The sequence below is a fragment of the Mus caroli genome, unplaced genomic scaffold, assembly GCF_978045245.1.
Source record: "Mus caroli unplaced genomic scaffold, Mus_caroli_1 scaffold_7, whole genome shotgun sequence".
Lineage (NCBI taxonomy): Eukaryota > Metazoa > Chordata > Mammalia > Rodentia > Muridae > Mus > Mus caroli.
The window spans coordinates 22,817,501-22,836,234 of NW_028227262.1; the positions used below are offsets into that span (position 1 = coordinate 22,817,501).

An 18,734-nucleotide genomic window follows, 5' to 3' on the forward strand; every position below is an offset into this window, starting at 1 on the left:
TATACGTGATGTCATTGCATCTGTTCTCAGAACCATGAACTCTCCATGGCTGGCCACAGAAGAGCGTTCTTCCTGTGCATCTGCCCATCCCTTGCACCTGAAGGGTTGGAACCACAGCTCCTTTTCCCAAGCTACCCTGTCAGCACAGCTTTCCTGAGACCATCTTCAGCTTTCTTCTTTGCTAGGAATGTTTGTCTGTGAAAGAAAACATTTCAAGTTGCCCCATATCTTCACTGCCTCAGGCTCATGAAAAGCTAAATCCGGTCTTGGCTCTCCAAAAAAGAATAAATCTCAGCCTGCCCCCAAAGAGGTTGCTGTCATAATTACATCTCCGTTTGGAAGTAATTTTGACTTAATCACATTACAGGGAGATTGTACCATTTCCTTGACCAAAGTTGGCTCCAAATTGGCTTGCTATTTCCCTCTGGTCCATGGATGCATCTATCTCTTTTTTTGGACATTTTTTGCAAGGAAAATATCTGGCAGTTAGAAAGGGAGATCAAATGCAGTGGCTCTGATTCCTTCCACAAGGAAATCAGGGTGACTAAGTTGTCAACTGCAGGTCCCGCCTCAAGTTATGTTCCTGATGCCACTGGAACTTCTGAGAGGACAGAGCTGGCTCAGCCACTGCCTCCCAATGGATGATGTGAGGAGTGCAATTAGACTAAGCTCTGCTCACTTCTTCAGGTTCTCTCTCTGTGTCTCTCTCTTTCTCTGTGTCTTTGTCTCTTTCTGTCTCTCTTTGTCTTTCTGTCTCCTTCTCCCACCCACCCCAAGATGCTCCTCTCTCATGCCACCAATAGAACACCTATCTAAGAGGTTTTCAGTGACCTGTCCTTTCTGTTGTCTTAAGGACAACCAAGGTATATCACAAGCACTGATCATGACAGGGTAGGGACATAAGAAGCCTGACTCAGAACAGCACTCTAGTTATGCTGTAGGAACATATCAAAAGGAAGATTGTGGGCTGGAATACAGAGGGAAGGCTTTCTGGGGAAGCTGGAGAGACTTCTCGTTGGCCTGAGATAGGAGGGATGAAAGGGAACCATCACAAGATAGGAACGTTCAAATGTGGGCATGGTGGCAGCCTCTTAAGAACAAAGGCTGGATTAGTACGATTTGAGAGGAGAGCTTCAAATCCCAAGGAATGGTCTGGATCAGACTGCAGCTGGCAAATCCATGGTGGGGACATGCAGGAGTTAACTAATCAAGAACAGTTTGGAAAGATGTTTCCCCTGCATCCCATCTTCCATCCAGAGTAAGTGGGAAAGCCCATGGGACCTGGAGAATAGATAGAAACCCACTGTGGGGAGCATAGGGCTCCCTCTCTGTAATGATGGGAGACACAGGCAGGGAGTAACTAGACATAGTATTTAAATTGGAAGAGCATGGAGAATGGGGGAGGTTTCATTATTACATGTTGACATTCTTTGAAATGTTCCAACAGGCTCTGTCACGCCTAAAATCACCCATGAGTAGCAGGTTAATCCCCATTCTGGGACCCTTCACTACATGTTGTTATTTGAGCCTTCTTATTCTTGCTAAGCAAAGGCATCGGCAAGGCAGAGCTTGCTCCATCTCTATCAATTTCTTCTTCCTCAGCCTGGTCCAAAGAACTGACAACACCTTTCTCAGCAATGGACACCCTCCAAAACAAGAAATCCTCTTACATGTCTGTCGCCTAACAAATCACTCAATAACAGAAGTCAATGGGACATCATTGATGTGGAAGGGAACGTCCTATGTTCTGGGCTTCACAAGCCACCTAGTAGCAGTTTTCCTTCTAGGACAGAAAATGGCCCTCCATCACCGTGGCCAGAGTCTCTCCCTGGTGGGCCATGAAGATAAAGAGAAAACTGCCCGGGAGGGCTCAGGAAGAGTTTGGAAGTGGTTATTAATGAAGGGCAGAACAGTGATCATACAGAAGAGGAAGTAAATGTGCCGAAGGTGCCGAAATGAAGAATGCCTGTTAATAGCACAAGTGACAGCTCATAGATCACTCAAAGATAGACTGCAGCTCGTGCTGTCTTAAGGGATGCAGACTGCATGATAATCACCCACGAGAAGCAGAGCATGGCTGAGCCACCTCTGCTGGCAGCTCGTCCTCAGTGATAACACCACACATTGTTTGTTTGTTGGTGGGTCTTTCCCTAGCCTGGTGTCCTGCTACAGAGCACAGAGTGTGCAGAACAATTAACCGCATAATAACACCAGTAAGACTTGAAGCTATAATCACATGAGAAGACCCGAAAGATGCTGTAAATCTCAGTCTCTGCAGCAGGCACTGTGGCAGAATTTCTCTGAAAGAGACCAGCTTCAAACATCAATGAAATCAGTGTTAGATACAGCATGGCAGTGAAGACATGGATTTGGTGCAAATGGAGTGGCCTCACATCCCTTCCTCTAGGATACTTGGTTTTCTTTTCCTTTTCCAAAATGTGTCTGAGGGCACGGATGATAGCTTGGTTAGTAAAGTGCTTGCTGTGCATGCCTAAAGACCTGAGTTCAATCCTTAGAACCTACATAAGAGAGCTTTTCATGATGATATTGGCTTTTCATACCAAAGTTATGGAGGCAGAATCAAGCTGATTCCTATCGTTTTCTAGCCATTTAACCGAGATTAACCAGGCCAGTGAGAGACCCTGCCCTCCAAAACAAGGTAGATGGTATATGGAACACATGGAATACAAGAAATGAAGTTGACCTCTGACCTACACACACACACGCACACACACACACACACACACAGAGCGAGAGAGCAAGAGAGAGAGAGAGAGAGAGAGAGAGAGAGAGAGAGAGAGAGAGAGAGAGAGAGAGAGAGAGATGAAATGAGAAGGTTGGGCTATGTTGTTCAGCTGCTCAGCTGTCTGGAAAGGGTTGAGGGGTGTCAGCATAAGCTTGCCTGGGGAAGCCAGAGTCCAAACATAAATCTGAAATGCAATTCTAGTTGTATATCTAAAAAAATACCCATGAAATGCCAGAGCCTTGTAGTCTGTCTAGAAAACTTTAAAGATCTTTCACCTTCGAACCTGTCTAATGACAGCAATAACAGACCTTCAGAATGAATGTTTTTAACATGACATCACTGGTATTTTAAAATGAGAAATCAAGGATGTTCTAGTTGATTTTTTTTCATGGATACTCAGAGTTGAAAGGGTGAAGGATAACCCACTTTAGTCCCCTCCCACTGCCCCAGGCTGTCCAACTTTTCTGCCGTGGCTCTTGCAGAATGCTGGGATGCCTGCTGTCCAGCTCTTCCCCCCGAACTCCATCTTTTGGAAGGCTGAGGTGTGGGTAGATGCTGCACTATTTCCTAGGGGGTCATTGAGCAGTCATCTCTTTTGGAAAAAGCCAAAACAGCTTCAACGACTCAGGAATGAGACTAAACATGGTTAATCTCCATCTCCCCTTTTTCAGCCCATCTACCCCAATTCTTTTTCAGCCACTACTCAGGAAAACCCTCTTCCCTGGATCTGTAGGAGCTCTAGTTTCCTAAAGAGCTGAATATGAAATATGGATGTCAGCAGAACATATTAAGGGAGGAGCACAGGTTTAAGGTCAGCTTGCAAGGTGGTTGTGTGAGCAACTGAGACAGGGACGAGTAAGCATGGTCTAAGGTCTGCTAGACATGGGGGTGGCAGATCTGCTGTGTGGGTGGGCCTGTGTTTCCACCACAAAACCCCATACATGGAGTAGTGTCGAGTTAGTAGAGATCCCTTCCTTACATTTTGAAGCTGGGAAAGTCCTGATCAAGATGCCGTGGGGTCCAGTATCTGGTGAGAGTCCACTTCCTAGTTCATAGATGGGTGTTTTCTATTGTGTCCTCATGTGGCAGAAGGGACAGGTGAGACCCATACTCTTTTTATATAAGGGCTCTATTTCTGTCATTTAGAACTCATAGACTGTCTAAAGAAGCCATCTCCAAGTGCTGTTACACTGAACAGTGGGGTTTATCGTGAACTTGGGGTGACAGAATTGACATTTTTCTCTACTTAATCTAAGTGGGAAGTTGGTCTATCACGTTATTTTGTGGAGGGAATGGAGAGGCACATAGCTGATTTTCCCAGAAAGCCAGATCCTTTTGGGACCCAAGTCATCTATCTCACTGTCATACTCTGGGAGGCATCTTTTTGATGACCATCTCCTCAAAGGAAACTCCTCAAAGGAAACTATTGTGTCCTTTTTCTCAGTTCCAGAGTGACCATAAGCATTATGGCCAATCATACATATGTTCATCTAATGATTCTAGAGGAGAATTTTAGAAGAATCAATTAGTGATGGAGTCAATAACCTGAACTGCACTGGGATGCAAAATGTCCAGAAAGTGAAGTCAGGTTCAGACACCATTTATTTGTGACATTCTGTTGCGTTGCTTTCCACCAGAGCTGAGAAAGACACTTTTAGCTCACTGATCCTGTTCAGATGCTGTTCAGCCAGGTTGCCATGTGTTGGTATGAATGTTTTCTCCAGGTGTCAGACACTCATCAGGGGCAGGGCAATGGATGAGAAACTCCCCAAACTAGTGTCCCTGCACACCTGATTCTATCTATAGTATATGACCCTTGAAGTCAGCGTGGGTGGGCGTCGCAATCTGGGTGACAGATTGGCTGCACATTCAGATCCAGAGAAACCTCTCAGGGGCTCTGAGCAGCTAAGAGGGAGTTCATTTCAGACCTAGGAAGGATAGCATCTGCTGAGCCATGCAGAAGGATCGTTGTAGAGTCCTCCTTCCCTTTCCTTTTGAAGATCAAGCTGATCCCAAAAGGAGGGAGAAAAACTTATTGGTTAGGATTGAGGTTGACACCCTGGAACAAATTAAAAATGTGTTCTCTGCCCCCAAGTGCTAGAGACAAGCAGCAGCCTGCCTCTGGGGAAAGTGGCCTGTCCCAAGCTTTGCTGTAACTCTGTAACTGTTAATAACTTTTAATTGTGTCTTTTCAAACAAACACACATATAAAAAAATCCATTCATTCAAGGAAGATTTGTGTTCCTCCTCTTTGTGGGCTTGGTTGGGGCTAATGATTGTTACCTGTTTACACTATGGGACCTTGTCTAGGCAAGAATAAGAGGAAGGGAGAAAGCCATGCCATTGAGTCAAGCTCTTCAGTCCCCAGTGTCTGGGGGTGATGGTCCTGTTGCTATGGGGCTCTAGGCAGACTCAGTCATCCTAGTGATGAGAAATGTCCAGGGCTCGACTCTGTTCCTCGCATCATCTAAAATGGGGAAAGCCATAGACTCTACATAGCTGAGCTTTCTTCCTGTACCTTCATCTGAGCTTTACCCTCTGGCTCTAACATAGAAGGGTTCAGCCCTCTCCCCAGTTCTTTGGAGGAGCCAAAGATCTCAAGATCTGAAAGTGTATTTGTAAGGGCAGGTAGGAATCTAAGGCTGGCTGCTGCTTGCCTGGCTGGGTACCCTTGTCTGAAAGGTACCTGTTCCTGGCCAGTTGGATAGAAGAGTCTATTGCCCCCTTGATCCCTGCACATTTTCTTCCTTTAGAAAGGATAAACTCATCCCTTTCTCCTCTCCCTTATGAATGACATTTTGTCCCCCTGCCCAGTATCCTGGCTAGTTTCATCTACAGTTCATGGGGCTGGCCTGTGGCTTCTGCCTTATATAACAGTTTTTTTAATCATAAGGCCAAAGTGCAAGGAAGTTGGGCTGGTGGGTCCTGGTGCTCTTGTTTGCCTCATGATCTTACAGAGGGGGGCACAGATACTGTGTTCACATTTAGTTGGTCCATCTCATGCAGGACAGAAATGTCTGCCACTTTGCCTGAGAAACAAACCCAAAGAACAAAAACCCATTCCCAATCTGGTCACCCTGCTTTTCAGCCCCTCCTCAGACATGCTCTCCCCAGAAGAGTTTGACCTTTCATGGCTGGGAAGGCTGTTACTTTCTTCTTCAGCCCACTGTATGAGGCTACCCATATGAACTGCGTGAACTTGCCCCTTTCTCTTATCAGCTCATGAAGTCTGTGAGGCTCATGGCCCGGAATGGTCGCTTTAGCATCAGTGTTTGCGTCCTTGGTGGGAGAGCCCAGAGACCATTATTTGGAGGAATAAAAAAGCCGAAGCAGGTGTAGAGGTCATTGGATCATGTGCTGCTATTGTTAATGAAAATAATTTAAGATATTATTATAGAGTAGAATCCAGAGTCCCCAGGAAGCCATCACAATCAGGAGATCAAAGCTTAAATACTCTCAGCCCTGGGTTACTTCGTTGAGGTGGGAAGGGTTCATGGAAGTTACCCATATAGGACACTTTCCCATGCCACTCTACCCTATAACACAAAGACAGTAGCCAGGGAGTACCCATGAAGTCCAGAGGAGATGGGGAGAAGGCAGCAAGATAAAGAAGAAATAGAGGGCAGGGGAGATGGTTCAGTGGATGAAGCGCTTGCTGTGCGAGGATGAGGGTCTGAATTAGGATTCCAAACAGCCATGTAGAATCTGGGTGTGAGAATGCACACCTGTGTCCCTAGTGCTGGAAGATGGAGACTGGAGGACCAGTGGCCAGCCAGTCTATTCAAAAGAGTAAGCCACAGGTTTAGTGAGAGATCCTATTTATAATAATATTACATAATAATGATAAAACAACAACAACAATAATAATGATATAGAGGAGGATATATGTGGTCTTCACATGTGCACATGCATACCAGAATACATACATACATACATACATACATACATACACACACACACACACACACACACACACACACACACACACACACACGAAGTAGAACACAGAGGTAGAAATTTTAACCAAATGTCCTCCCTGCATTGATCTTTCCCTCTTTTTGCCCAGAGAGTGCTGGCTCAGGAGCCTTATCAGAGCTTATACATTCTACCCTCTATTTGGCAACCCTCCCCACACCACCCCCCCTGCCCTGCAGCCCCTTCCCCTGCCCACCCTCCTCCTTCCCTCACTGCCTCCAAAATCAATTTTCAGCAAGAGCAGCAGGTTCTGAGCCATCTGGGGTTGCTGGCAGCATCACCAGCCCGTAAGCAGCTCAGTCTGTTTGCCGTAAACCAGCCCCCGAGTTTCTCTGCCATCCACAGCCTGCCCTCTCCCTCCTTCCCCCACTGCAAGAGGGAGGAGGAAGACTTGGTACTGGACCAGAGGGGTCTTCTCTTGAGGAGTCACCCAGCCCCAAAGTGTATAGTACTTTGAGTGGGTAGCAGGGTCAGGCCTTGCTGGCCCCAGGCAGCCAGACAGCACTCACAGGCCACTTCCCCACCTGTGGGGAAGGACGGATGCGTTAATTAGCAGGCAGAGCACCGTGTAGGGGAGGCTGGAGCAGTGCCACAATCACAGAGAGTCACTCCTCACCTCCGCTCAGGCTCCATCTTGGTGGCAGCTCCTTTCCTCTTGTCTGAAGGTAAGGAGGGAGGATGGAAGACCTCCTCATGCCTGTGTGTCACGGCACCTCTGCAGATTTTCACGAGGATGCAGTTGATCTGGAGGATGACTGAGCGGGTATACTCTGGATATGGTGACTATGAGTTTGTGTTAGGGCGAGCATCCTGTCCACACAAGCCTTGTGCATGCATACTCTGAGCATGTCTTCAATCACCACCTACTTCTCCAAGTAGTTTTAGTCTTCCACACAGGAGAGCATTTTAGATGATGTCATCAGCATAAAGACCCACCACGGTGGGTTTTTTTTTCATTTTCTCTGACATCTCCTCCCCCAACATCCCCCCCCCCCGGCAAGCTCCATTGTTCACGGTATCCTTGATTGTAGTCTATAGCCAGCTTTTCTTTCAGTCACCAATTGACACAGAGCTTATTCTCTGATTAGCTTGACCCTAGGTGAACAGGGAAAGAGGCATTGAGAATATGACCCTTCCTTCTAGAACTTTCCCTGAGGGCCTAGGTGTGTCAAAACCTTACCCCTGTCACCTCTCTAACTTTCTGCTTGTTCTTTGCCAACACACTCAAGTGTACTGGGAGAGGAAGCTGTGTCATGAATGAACTGGACACCAGGGGCTGGACACAGCTTTATCACTGTCTCCCTGGCCTTTGATCATCCCACCTACCTTGAGCCATGGCAGCTTCTGCTGTGAAATAAGCAGTTAACATGTCAAATTGTGTTGATTTTCCTCAACATCAATGCTGATATGAAAACTCCACACATTTGTGGAAATCGCTACTCCTTAGTTGAAACTCTAGATTCACAATGATTCTCACCACAGGACCCACTGCAAAGTAGATTTTCAAAAAGGTAGAATTCTGTAAAGTTAGTTTCCACAAGGTTTTTGAAATCCTGTTACATGTCACAAATTATTTCAGATTCTTTGGGTAATGTGGGGAGATAGGCTGTAAGAAAAGGGCCTACAGAATAAGTTTGCATGGAGGGCCCTACATAGCTGGATATCCATAGACCAATTGCCCTACACAAAGATGATGGAGGCTGCTGTTGGAAGAACCAAATTAGCTATGTTCCATATCCTTGACTTCTGTTTTCCAGCCACATGTAACTTTGCAGCCAATACTCATTGACGAAGACATAAGGACTCTGCATCATGGCCCCTGCGTGCCACCCCATTCACAGTCCCTTTAGTTTAAAGTGGGACTAGTTGTGTTTCTCTAGCCAGTGCCACAGGGGAATAGATGCCCCCTCAGCTTTCCAGCACAGCCCTGACAGTCTTCTTGTGCAAGGTGGGTTGGTGTGAGAAATCTAGTGCCCATTACATGCAAATTCCTGGACTGATTGAAGGAACATTCAGGGACTTCTCTCCACACACACACACACACACACACACACAAAAACAAAACCGTGACAGTTGTTTGAGAACATCTTTAAAGGAAGCAGCACCTGCCTAAGGGAAGGAAATCAGTACAGATAGAAGGGAGAACAGTCACTGAAAGCTGGTGGCTGCATTGAGCCCCCAGCACTCCTAATGACAGGAGCCCATGGCGGCCAGAATGTACTGAGTCGGGCTCCTTCCAGGGAATCATTGAACTTCGTTGCCTCCTCTCTACCCCTCAGATCAGGACTGTATTTGTGTTCTTACATATTGGTAATGCTGTCTTTCTGGTGGTTGTTGCTGGTGAAATGCCCACACAACACTGAGGGATTGGGAGGAGAACCAAGCTCATGAAGACAGGGAAGAACTACTGTGGCTGTTTTGCTAAACAGGCATGGTGTGAACATCCTCTGAAGTGCTTGCTTATACGTGGAAGTGAGGGCTCCTCTCTGTATTCCCAGGGAAGCAGAATGGAGTGGTTAAAGACTCACAACTGGTCAAGGTGCCCAGAACAAGTGACTGTTGAATGCTCAACCTTACATATGTCACCCACCCGGAGGCCCACAGAAGAGGGGCAAGAAAGACTGTAAGAGCTGAGGCTGCTGGGTGTGTGTGAGAGGGTGTGTACGTGTGCCTGCTGTAAAACAGTGCCTTCTAGACTCTGCACAACCACTGCACTCACTCAGGAACTCACCTCAGCTGTTGGCACCTGCAGAAGACCTACAGCAGACTGTGCCCTGTCAACATTTCATCCTGCATGGGGGAGGGGCTGGTGTGGCTGCCCCATCTGTCACTGGGGGACAATGAGAAGTCTATGGGTTCTGGAAGAGGAAGTGTCATTTTCTTCAGTGATATTGCCGCTGGTATCTGTATTGTATAAGTAGCCCAACACTCATGCTCTTGCAAGCAACCTTCACTGGGTGGGGTGAAAATGAAATCGTGGGGCTGTTGGGGGGAAGAATTTCAGTGGGAGAAAGAGGAGGAGGGGAGAAGGTAATGGGGAAAATGACCAATTGTGTGTAGGGAGTGTGTGTGTTTGCACACGTGTGTGCATGTGAGTTTGTCAAAGAATTAAAAAATGAAGGGGGTGAGCTGTGGAGAGTGACATGCCAAAAAGTAAAAATTGTCATCTCTCCATTTTGTCCTGGATCTCTTGGACATGAGGAATGGTGTTTGCCTATCATGGGTTTTCTCTGTGCAGCAGACAAGGAACTGTCAACAGAAGAGGGAACTGAGAGAGACATTAAAGTCCAGGTTAGCTCACAAGACAGTGGAGAGGCAAAGGCGAGGTTAACTCTCACCTTTCAGCTTTTTTTCTTCTTCAATTATTGTGGTTTTATTTAAATGCAAAACATGCACGCAAGCCATCTATTCATTTTCTTTGCTCTGTATCCTGGCGTTGGGATTGGTGACTCTGATGGCCAGCTGTGCTGCTCTTTCTATGATAGCTTTTCAGCTCTTAAAGGAAACATTGTGAGCAATCTCAGCACAGAAAGATTTGTTACACATCAGCTGGGCTTCCAGCTCCTTGACATTGTGGACCAGAAACTTCCAGAAGCCACTAGGCAGCATGTGCTTGGTTTTCTTATTGCTCCGATAACCAACGTTGGGCATCAGGATCTGGCCCCTTGAATCTCCTCCATACCTCTGGGTTGCCACCATTTTTCCTTAATTTTAACATATTCGTCTGACTGGAGCCTGATGAGCTTCTTGGTCCTCTTTTTGATGATCTTAGGCTTCACCAGAGGCTGGAGGGCAGCCATGATGCCACAAAATAGATGGTAGCCCACCTCTCAGATGTTACACCTTCAAGATTTGGGTTATTTGACCTTGTTCTCTATATTGATCTTTGCAATTCTCTTTTTTATTTGGATCATGTTTATATGTTCATGTGACATGGGATAAGGATGATCATGACTGAGCAGTCCTATTGGTCTGCACACATTGTAACTAATGTAGTCCTAAGTGTCCCCACACATTGGAACTAATACAGTCTTCCAGGGACACAGGCCAGATGAAGCTTTCCAAGCTTAACTGGTACAAGGTCATAAGAGAGTCCTCAGAAGAATAAATTCTCAGAGCCCACTCTTTCTCCTTTTTCCAAACACCATGCTGAAGGGCCACAGGACTTTGACTGGCCAGCACTGCCATGATACCTGCTGTTATTAGGGGTTTGCAAGATCCATTCTCAAAAGCACCTTTTACCTTCTATTCCATTTCCCACTTGCATTATATTCTTAGTCCCAAGTTGGATGACAGATCTAAGATCTTCCTTCACTGTAGTTTTCCTGTGGACTAGATGGCTTTGGTGACGTGTCCAGACCGTACAGGCATGACAACAGTCTCTCTGCTTTAGCAGGCTGTGTCAGAACAGTAAAGGACTCCTTATAGTTCTACTCCACACAGGGAAGTGTAAGAAGGTCGGCCATATGTCTGAGGTTCTGTACTCCAGTCCGTGGATTCCCTGAGCACAGTCTCACACTAAGCTTCTGTCTAAGATCAAAGTGAATAGGGCAGCAGGACCAGGCAACATGGCTGCCTTGCCTTGATAGGTCAGTTCTTGTGAGACCAGAACAAATACCCCGTGAAGATGGTTAGAATGTGGGCAGGACTGTTCTTTCCAGGGATGGAGGGAGAGAAGGTGGAGGCTCCTTCAACCACCCAAGCTCAACAGCTGATTCCTCTATAGCAGAGAGACTCTAAAAGAAGTTCTTGCTTAATTAAGAAAGAATTGAAAACAATTCCAAGAAGCCATCTTCTGTGAAGAAGACTGTATAGCCAACAAAAAATATTACCGAAGCATATAAATTTCTGTATTCCTTCTTCATTGTTCCATTGCAAATATTATGTGTCCCTCAAAGGCCCAAGTGGTGAAAGCTTGGTCCCTGGTGTAAAGCTGTTGGAAAATGGTGTAACCTTAAGAAAGTGGAGGCTACTGGGAGTTCTTTAGATCACTGAGGGAATGGTGAAATTCAGGGTTTGCCCCCTCCTTTCTTTCTTTCTCCTCCCAGCCATGGGGAAAGAAATTGTGATTTGCCACATGCCTCTGGCATGAAACAATTGTTTCAATGTTCATCTATTTATCACGGTAAGGAAAGGCTTACTAACACACTCTCTTCCTCGGTGATTGCTGTGGGAGTTGAGAATTAAATCATTTTAAAAGAGGCTTCCATTCAAATTAAGCTGTTGGAAACTTGAGTAAGAGGGTCAGGCTTTCCATCAACGAGTAAGATCTATGGCACTACTGGAAGATCACCTTTATTTATTTAAAGTATCTTGTAAGCTAGCCTCATCTCTCTGACTTCAGAACTCCTGTGTCACCCACCTCACCAGCACACAGGGTGCATATATAGACATCTCTACATGGACGCATAGGACAATGGCCCAGGCACAATTGCCTTGGGGAAGCCCTTTAAACTCATTTTAACCCTCTGGCTCCTGGTTAACTTGCTGTGAGGTACATAGCCCTCTTGACCTCTTTCTGGTATGTTATACCATTCTTCTCTGGAGGAATACCAGCCACAGAGACTCAGCCAAAGAAAAGGAGCTCTGACCTGGTAATCCTATGAGCCATGTGATTTCTGTTTGTTTGTTTGCTTGCATGGTTTAAGACAGGGTTTCATTTTGCAGCCCAGGCTGGCCATAAATACATTGTGTTTCCCAGGATGGTCTCAAATTTAGGGCAGTCCCCTCTCCTTGGCCTCTTGAGTGCTGTGATTATAAGCATAAGGCACCATGCCCAGCTTGAGCTGTTTGAATTCTTACAGCAACACCCATAGGTAAGACGGGCTGTGCCTCAGTTTCCTCGCTTGTAAATGGAGCTGTGGTATTTGCCTTCCGTACTTCAGAGGGCTAAGAAGCTTCGGGAAGCCACCGAGCTCAGCGCACAGAACAGGAGTCATCCACACTCAGGAACGGGTCCAGCAGAGTTTGTATGCGGAGGATCCCACAAAGTTAAGGAACTGCACTCACCAGTTATAAAAGGTAACAGTGTCAGATGGTATGACGTGGGAACGGGCAAGAAACACTCTCCGTGTAAACAGTGCAAGATTTAGACTCCTTGGCTGCTAATTACACGAAGAGACCAAGACACTTGTAAACCCATCTGCTGTGCTGAGGATAATTCCATACGGTGGGAATCTGACTGTAGCTCTTACAGAGTGGGTTAAGTAGATGCAGGAGGGCTGGGGCAGGGGCAGCTCACTGGGAGCCTTCTTTACCAGTTCCTGAGCACTGCTGCAAGCATTAGCCCCACTTAATGTTCATGCCAGGGTGAAGTGGGTATTAGGTTCATATCCCTTAAATAAAAAAAACAATTTGTCCCAGATTATACAATTAATAAGCAACTACATCCAGCACACTTGTTCATGTCCCAAATTCAGTCCTCCTCTTCATCAATGCTTAAGAGAAATCCAATCTTGGGTACTTTACTGGATTTGCAGGAGGGAAAAACCAGCCTTCTTAGTTTGATGGCAAAGATGGAATTTACAAGTCCTGTTGTATGTAGCAGTAAGCTTTGCTGCCCGAACATCAACTTAAAAGACATTTTAAATGTGAGAGTGCATCACCCCATTTATTGCAACATGGACTGAAACATGCCTGAATTAGTGCGTTCATTTGTTTTTGCCTCTGATCCTGGGGCACTAGGACTAAGGGCCAGCTAAACAAGGGGTACAGATATGCTCTGATCTTAACCAAAGCTGTCTAGAGGAATCTGATGTCTTCTGTGAGAAGGCAATATGTGTTCTTCGATGTGAATATTGACTCATAGCAATCCCACTCTCTAAAATGACTTAACAGGACATTGGCTGCAACCCTGTCATTGTGTCTACTTGCTGTGTATGAATTTGAGGGTAGGCCTTACCCAAGCCACAGGAAGACTGGCTGTGTTATGGAAGCATGGACAAATAAGTGGGTGCTCAGATAAACACCAAAAACAGGTCATTAATTTAAGCCAAGCCTCAGGCTCCCTCTGTTTCCCCTTTTGCCTTATCTTACTCTCAGGGCTGATCTGTGGTGGTGGTGGTGGTGGTGGTGGTTAGAGATGGTCCATTTGAAGAGGATCATCCGAGGACAGTGTAAGAGATGCTAGTTGTGCATGCTTATACCTATTTCTCCTTAGATCTAAAGAACTCAATTGGAATCAAGATGGATTTAGGCAAAACTACCCCCTACACATACCAAAAGGATGTTTATCAATTTATTTGACAGCCATGGATGTAAGCACCTTTTTTTTTCTCTTTTTTTCTTGTATTTTATTAGATATTTTCTTTATATTTCAAGTGCTATCCCAAAAGTTCCCTATACCCTCCCCCCGCCCTGCTCCCCTACCCACCCACTCCCACTTCTTGGCCCTGGCGTTCCCTTGTACTGGGACATATAAAGTTTGCAAGACCTAGGGGCCTCCCTTCCCAATGATGGCCGACTAGGCCATCTTCTGCTACATATGCAGCTAGAGACACGAGCTCTGGGGGTACTGGTTAGTTCATATTGTTGTTCCACCTATAGGGTTGCAGACCCCTTCAGCTCCTTGGGTGCTTTCTCTAGCTCCTCCATTGGGAGCCCAGTGTTCCATCCTATAGATGACTGTGAGCATCCACTTCTGTATTTGCCAAGAACTGGCATAGCCTCAAATGAGACAGCTATATCAGGGTCCCTTCAGCAAAATCTTGCTGGCATATGCAATAGTGTCTGGGTTTGGTGGCTGATTATGGGATGGATCCCTGGGTGGGGTAGTCTCTGGATAGTCCATCCTTTCATCTTAGCTCCAATCTTTGTCTCTGTAACTCCTTTCATGGGTATTTTGTTCCCTATTCTAAGGAGGAAAGAAGTATCCACACGTGGGTCTTCCTTCTTCTTGATTTTCTTGTGTTTTGCAAATTGTATCTTGGGTATTCTACATTTCTGGGCTAATATCCACTTATCAGTGAGTGCATATCTAGTGACTTCTTTTGTGATTGGGTTGGGAGGTAAGCACTTTTATGTCTCTAAGATGTTTGTCACCAGCTGAGGAGTTTCTCTCTCTGGGTGCTGTCTGTTGAATCATGTAGACTCTCTGGCCTGGATCACAAGTCTTTTGATCCCCAGATATCTGAACAATGGCAGCAAGCCAACATGTCCACTGAGGAATGAACAGGAGTGGAGTGACTAATCACATTCTGAGCCACTATTTGTAATTGGCTATTTTAATTAGTGAGAGAGATCAGGTGTAAAAGCTAAGAAAATGGCCCTTTCAGAAAATTGTAGGAACCGTTGAGCCACAAAGGTCTATGTGTTTTCAATTCTAGGCTGGACACAGTGTGAGGCACAAAAGTCATATAAAAATATAGCTTTTGTCCCAAAGCATTCATGGCACACACACAGCGTACATTCTGTGAACGTAACTACTCACATGACATCTACAGAGGAATAGCACTAATTAGATTTCCCTTTTCCCCCCTGTCAATCTAAAACTTGTCCATTAAAGAGAGATTCCGTCTTATGATAATTCTATCATAGGGTTAACTTACTTATTCTTCTGCTGCTTCTATTATGTCCATCCTGTCTAAGACCCTCCTTAGTTTGGTGATAGATGAGTTTGATTGGCTTTTGCACACAGTGGGAAGAATCCTACCCCCTACATCAATGCAAAAAAACATGGCTGAAGGTCTGCTTCCAAAAGCACAGGTTATCAGCTTCTCGATTCTGAAAGGAACACCTGGTTGCTTGGAAGTATCAGGTGATCTAGGAGGAAAAATGTAGAATGGAAAGGATTGGTTTCAGGGGACAATGGCCATAGAAGATCAAAGATCCTGGGAGGCACCAGCATGCTTGAGAGCAGGCCAACCTCTGTGACATATACCTGGTGTCATTTTCTAGTGGAGATTCCTGATTAGTGGAAGGAGTCACAAAACAGTTGGAAAATGTAGCCTAGGATGCACTGTGCCTTTCTATACAACTGTTTGAACTAGAAGCTTACAATTTGCTGTCTGGAAAGTGTGCCTCAGATCTTTGTTTGTTTGTTTGTTTTATTGAGGATGGACAAACTGGACTGAGACCTGCCGTGTGACAGTTCATTTTGCAGATAACCTGCATGCTTCCTCTCCCCCTTTATTTTTTTAATATTTTTTATTATGTATTTTCCTCAATTACATTTCCAATGCTATCCCATAAGTCCCCCATACCCTCCCCTCCACTTCCCTACCCACCCATTCCCATTTTTTTGGCCCTGGCGTTCCCCTGTACTTTTTTTTACCCAAGGAAAGCCTCTTCTTTAGAAATGAGCCCGATCAAGTTTCAAGAAAGTCCAGTTGACTCTTGATTCCCACTTTGGATAATGGCCTGGTTAAACTTTCATGATAGGCTGCACTATATTCAATCTAGTGGCCCATATATTTATAGGGCAACTTCTCTGCAAAGAGATAGGCAAGCACCCTGAAAGAAATCACCATGAATAATGCACATGGCTGATGCACTCGCTCATGGTAGAAAACAAAGGGTTCTGCAATGAGTAATACAAGGTAAGATTGGACTAAATGCCGATGGACATCTCAAAGGGTTGTGCTGTTTCAAACTAAGAGACCGTTTAGGCAGGACAATGAGTTAATCTGGGAATCTGTCAAAGAAGACAATGTCCATAGATCTTGGACAATTTGTATGATTTCCCCAAATAGATATGGGTTTGGTGGCCTTTCAGGGAGTGGTGTAGATACAGAAGATGCACTTCCATGGGGAAAATGGACTAACCTATAGAGTAAAAGAAAAGAGAAGAATGAAAGATGAGATTGTGGAGGGTCAGGTGAGCGTAGGGGGAGATTCTGAATATCAGGTTGAAGCTCTGCTATGAGAGGGTTTGAGAAGCAGGGACACAAGGAATGTTGAGTCCTGATAGAATACTCTAAAAGGAAGAATTAAGTGGTGCCGGAGAGGGACAAATAGAAGACTATTGCAGTGTCAACAAGAGATAGTACATGGCCTCTGCACCAGTGTGGTAGCCATTGTTGAGGAAGAAAATATTGCTGATAGGCAGCATGGCAGAAAGTCATCTGAAGTCACTGGGCTTAATGACCCTGAATCAGTGTTCAGACAAGCAAAACTGAACGGACCAGACTGTTGCTGTTTTTTATTTTCAGACTGTTGCTGACTTTTTGCCTCCATGACTGTGATGATAAAATACCATCAAATGCTGGACTCGAAGGAAGTCACCTGGTTCCTGAAGCTGCCCTGCCTGTCTTGCCAGGCTTCAATTATGAGAATCTTCATTGCTAACATACTGAGCCTCACGCTGTAAGAAAGAAACCTGATTAGTGAATGGACTTCAGAAGCGAAAGCCTGAAAGATAAATGATAGATAGATATAAAGAAAAGGAGGATAGGTAGACACAAACAGAAGAGGGTTGCCAGGTGAAATCATTTCATTAGTAAAAATAGAAATGTGGGACCTTTGTCTGTGGCCATGTAGGACACAACCTACCACTGCCAAGGAATCTGCTTATGCCAATCAACACTCTCTGTTGGATAACTTCCCAACGATGGACACATATGACAAGACTCCTACGTGTGGGGGGGGGGTTGTGTGTTGTATGCATGTGTGCATGTGCATAGCATGCATGTGTGCATGTGCATAGCATTCATGTGTGCCTAGTTGAAATTATTAGCCAAGTTAATTGTAATTTGGCCACTATTGCTGATTTCATAGAATTCTCAAGACCATGCTGGAGGCCCACCAGATGTTCGCAGCCCCTACTACCCATAAGAGGACTAGACTACTCTGAGGGAATGATGCAGGGGGCTGCCCATCTCCACCATTCATCCATCATAACTTCTTCACTCTGTGGGTCAAGGTAGTTTTGAATTATGCATAACTAGGTCAGGAATTAAAAGAGATTATTTAATTATAAATATATATATATATATATATATATATATATATATATATCTTCTTCTTCTCCTCCTCCTCTTCCTTTTCCTCCTTCTTCTCCTTCTTCAAACATGTATCTCAGTGTCTAGTGCCAGTGTTCTAAGGAACGTGCATCATTGATTTAAAAAGAAAGATGCTCAAGGAGCTAAAGGGAACTGCAACCCTATAGGTGGAACAACAATATGAACTAACCAGTACCCCGGAGCTCTTGTCTCTAGCTGCATATGTATCAAAAGATGGCCTAGTCGGCCATCACTGCAAAGAGAGGCCCATTGGACTTGCAAACTTTATATGCCCCAGTACAGGGGAACCCCAGGGCCAAGGGGGGGGGGAGTGGGTGGGTAGGGGATTGGGGGGGTGGGTATGGGGGACTTTTGGGATAGCATTGAAAATGTAAATGAGGAAAATACCTAATAAAAAATAAATTAAAAAACAAAAAAGAAAGACGCTTGGGCTGGGAAAAAAAATTAACAGATAAAGCACTTGCTATACAAGCACGAGGATCCAGATACACACAAAGTTGGGATTTAAAGAGGCAAACCATAAAAGCCTCTGTTTCAAGATAGAAGGTGTGGACCTATACCTAATGTTGTCCTCTTACCTACACCATGCATACACACACAGTGGGAGGAAGGAGAAAGAGAGGGAGGAAAGACAACACTATGGCCACCTGTGACAGAGTCAGGCATTGAATGGATTCATGGTATTGGCGTCAGGTCTTGCTTGTGGTGAAGCCCGACAACTGGTCTGTTAGGAAGGCTCTCTACATTGAATCTTCATCACCTGGTACATACACCATAGGCCACTTTGGCTGAGGAAGACCTGAGGATTATGCAGTATATTTCCACGAAGCAGGCCTCAAGTGCATTTCATTAGCCAGGAATAAGTTAAATTGAGGCTGCATCCTAATTAATACAAGGCATGCTGGGTAATGAAAAAGAGCTCTTGATTCTTGAGGATACAGACCTTTTGCTTAACTTTTTTCAGCAGGCAAACTACAGCCACAAGACCTGGGTGTGGCACTCCCTGGCGTTACCTGCTGTGACCTTCAGATTCTCAGCATTCATTTCTCTGCTGG

General features: G+C 45.3%; 2 long non-coding RNA genes and 1 pseudogene across 2 annotated transcripts in view; 2 read left to right on the top strand and 1 right to left on the bottom strand.

Moving 5' to 3' along the window:
• Positions 1 to 18,734, top strand: part of LOC110295864 (uncharacterized) — an 83,084-nt gene that overhangs the window by 20,138 nt on the left and 44,212 nt on the right. The gene's annotated exons all lie outside the window — the stretch shown is intronic.
• Positions 10,127 to 10,521, bottom strand: LOC110296952 (large ribosomal subunit protein eL32 pseudogene; annotated as a pseudogene).
• On the top strand, positions 12,639 to 17,274 carry LOC147003802 (uncharacterized). Its single transcript, XR_015047494.1, has 3 exons — positions 12,639 to 12,742; positions 13,881 to 13,977; positions 16,870 to 17,274. It is a non-coding gene; the product is annotated as an uncharacterized LOC147003802 (long non-coding RNA).